Here is a 3,975-nt window from a genome sequence, read left to right as displayed (position 1 = left end):
ATACACGCGACGACAACAACTTTTCTTCTTCAACTACAATTGGGCGCAACAAATATTGTCTAAGGTCTCTTAAAAGAACAACGTCAAATGTACACAAAATAGTAAGTTATAAGGGTAAAAGTTAACTGCACTACTCTAGCTTGTACTATTTTTTCACACTACAGAGAAAAATTATGAGATGTTGTTTTCTATACTATATATATATTATTATATATATATAATATATATATATAATATATATATATATATATATATATATTATATATATACTATATATAGAGAGAGAGAGAGAGAGAGAGAACGTTTCTTATTTTCCACCCGCACTTTTTGGAAGATGTTGACCTGTGAGTCTAATTGAGTCTGCAGCCACTCCACATATTTGCTCTAACGCCAACAGTTCTAGTGCAAACGCTTATGACGCGTTGCGCTAGATATCTATGGGGGCGGTTTTACAACACTTTGAAATGGTTTATCAAAAACCGCTTCGCTTGGCCCAATAATTTTGATTTGGGCCGATTTTTATAAGCTGGCTTGGGCTTTACACTGAAACGAATCTCATTTGTTTCTCACCGCTTTACCAAATATCCCTCTTTCTCTCTCACTCAACTCATCACCCTTCTAAAATCCGCCTCTTCTTTTTCGTCTGAGAGATCGCCATGGCCGAAATTTGTCGATCTCATCGCTTAACTCGTCGCTAATCTCTTCGCCGTTTTTCGATCTCCATCGTCTGCCGATCTCAGCTCTGATTCGTCGTCGATCTCGTAATAATGTCTTCGTCAAGCTGCTGGTCTCGTCTCCGATCTCATCTCCGATATAGGTCGTCGTCGATCTCTGATTTCCCCCCTAATTTAGTTTCATTTTCTGTTTAGATAATGTGTTTTTAGCTGGGGGTTTTGATCACGTGTCATATTCCTTGCAGTACCTTCGATTGAGTGAAAGAAGCTTACGTACTTGGGGTCTGTCTTGAATTTTATGATTTCGAAATGAGTAAAAAGAGTTTGCGAAACAAAGATTTTACGTTTATCTCTTCAGCTGTTAAAAAAATGGTCTGCTATTTCAACCTTGAATCGGTACCAATTTGTTTTGTGTTGTTTGATTGTGAATGTCTTGTGGCTCACTCAATCGTGGCCCTTTTGATAGAGAGACTTAGGTACCTTTTAATTTCGCTTGTTCATTGTCCGTGAGAAGTCGGCAGTTGTTGATTTTGCTCCTCTTTTAACTATAGCGTTCATGTGTCAACGCCTTTATCGGGTTATCTACTATACTTTAAGCTGAAATATTTTGGTAAATGCGACTTTACGTAGTTACGTGTTCTTTACTTATCAAATTTAGTAGTGTTGAAGTTAATCTTTACAAGCCTAACATGCATTTTTATCAAATTTGTAGCAGGCGTAACAGCTTTTGTGTTCTCTCGCTGTTAAGTTTATACGACCTTCTTGATATATAATTTTTTTGGCGTGTCTGTCTTCCACGCTGTAATATACCGGCTGATATGCGAATGTAGGGAAAGTGCTTAAAAGTACATGAACGAGGCATATAGGCACGTCCAGTTGTAATTTTAGATAAATTTGGGGTACCTATTGGACCAACAGATAATATCTTAAATGAACTTAGTAGTTTTCTGGGTACCCTTGGAAGAAATCCAAGACGAACACCACTAGATAAGAATTGGCACGAAATTGGGAAAGAAGACAAAGATAGTTTATGGGACTATGTGAAGGTATGATATAGCACAAAAAAAATCATTTTGTGTAATGACAAGGTAGATTTTAACTTGTATATTGTTATGTCATTGTAGGAGAAGTATTCAATTGCCAATTCCGGACGAAAATGGACCTTGCAAACAATTAATAGTGCATGGAGGCGGTGGAAGTGCTTGCTGAAACGTTAATGCTTTACTGGTTTAAAAAATGATATGTTGAGTGAAGTAACTGGACGTCCAGTTAGTCCAAGCTTTGTTGACAGGTTTAAAGCGCGTACTAAATTTTATGCTGAATTTTCTTTTTTATGCTGTAAAAAAAATAGCCTTCTTAATGAACTTTTTGCTATAAATGTTTGTAACACATCATCACTTTCTTTGTCCTGTGATTCGGTATATACATGTAAATGTTTCTCTGCTTCTATCATTGGTTTATCTCTAGCTATTATATGTTCGTAACTATTATATGCATCTGACTTGAAGTTTCTATCATTATAGGCAGGCCAAGAATCCTTCAGATCCATTACAAGATCCTATTACAGAGGAGCTGCAGGCGCACTATTAGTCTATGATATCACCAGGTATTTATTTTTCAGAAATGTTCCCATGTCGTGCACTTCCTCTTCTCTATAGTACTTATTTATACTTACTTTTGTGTCCAATGTCAGGAGGGAGACTTTTAATCATCTGGCAGGCCAACATATCACCTTCCAATTTCAGAAGTTTCATGTTTTGTAATCAAATGTTGATGTACATTGTTTGAATGTTAGTTCGGTACGATATTTTCTGAGTTGAAATGTTGGTAGTGTGGATTTAATACTTTGTAGTTTTTATACTATACTGATGTATGTTGGCACTTATCATTATGGTTGATTATGCTCAACATAATCACTTTTATATTGCGTATTAAAATTTGACTTGGCCATGTTCTTAAAAAGATTGTCCAGGTAATTGAATACTATAATTATTTTGACGTAGGAAACCAAGAACAGCTTCGATTGAGCAGTTGCAATAGCTCGATTAAAACCGTTGCGATAGCTCGATCAAAACCGCTGCGATAGCTCGATCCAAACTGTTGCGATAGCTCAATCCAAACTGTTGCGTTAGGTCTTTTAAAACTGTTGCAATAGCTCCAATTGTTGCCATAGCTCTATCAAAACCATAGCTATAGCCTACTAAAACCGTTGCGTTAGGTCTTTTAAAACTGTTGCAATAGCTCCAACTGTCGCCGTAGCTCTATGAGAACCATAGCTATAGCCTATTAAATTAAAACTGTTGCGTTAGATGCAGGGGCAACGGTTCAAAAAACAGTCGTAGTAGAGTTCAAAACCGTTACGGTAGAGATAGGGCAACGGCAGTATATGAGGCAGTTTGAGAACCGTCGCGCTTGCTCAAGGGCGACGGTTCCATGGCTAACGCAACGGTTTTTGAACCGTTGCGTTAGAGCATATATGTGGTAGTGAGCCATAAATCATCTAAAAACATAAAACTTTTTTAATTAATTGAAAATAACAAATTAAAACCTTTTTTTTTCTAGAGAGAAAACTTTGTAAGCGCTATCTGCGCTCCCAAAATAGTGACTCGGTCGGTGACATAAAAGAAAATACCCCCAAATTCTTTCTCGAGCTTTGCTACAGTGACCCAAAATATGGGACCAATAAAGGGGACAAGTGAGGTGTTCCCCTCCTATTGGATAATGAGTTGGTCATCATTAATGATGACCAACTCATTATCCAATAGGAGGGGAACACCTCACTTGTCCCCTTTATTGATCCCATATTTTGGGTCCTTAAAGAATTTTTCTTCTTTCTCCTCTAATATCTTTTCTCCTTGAAATTTGCTACCAACAACTTTTGTTGCCACTCGTGGACTTGGCATGCTCATCCTTCCAACCGTAACAGCATGCATATGAGCTGTGACGCTAATACAGCGTCTGTTTGTGAGCTCTGTGTAAATGTTTATGGAGGTATGCGCTCTAATATTAACTTCCTTTGGCACGGCTCCTTGGTTTTACTTGCCAATCCAGCTCATAATCACGTGGAGCCCACGTGCAGCTACTATTAATACTTTTGTTTACACATAAAAAATGTACACTAATACCCTTGACACTACTTATCGGTGCGCCAACCGACCAAAACCCCGTTCTAGAATTTACCGTTAGATTTTTTTTATTATTTATTTTCAAAATTTTAGCCCGAACAACAGTGAAATTTTATCTTTTTAATCCCCTTCTCAAAGTCCTTAACAATTACACTAAGAGTTGAGAGTTATGTATT

The 3,975-nt window shown here is 37.3% G+C and overlaps 1 long non-coding RNA gene across 1 annotated transcript; it reads left to right on the top strand.

Annotated features, from left to right (window-relative positions):
* On the top strand, positions 2,052–2,596 carry LOC109843069. The gene is made up of 2 exons (XR_002247498.1): positions 2,052–2,280; positions 2,368–2,596. It is a non-coding gene; the product is annotated as an uncharacterized LOC109843069 (long non-coding RNA).

The sequence above is a fragment of the Asparagus officinalis genome, chromosome 5 (genome assembly GCF_001876935.1).
Source record: "Asparagus officinalis chromosome 5, Aspof.V1, whole genome shotgun sequence".
Taxonomy (NCBI): domain Eukaryota; kingdom Viridiplantae; phylum Streptophyta; class Magnoliopsida; order Asparagales; family Asparagaceae; genus Asparagus; species Asparagus officinalis.
Note: the sequence above shows the minus strand (reverse complement) of the source record. Positions and strands in the feature narration are given on the sequence as shown.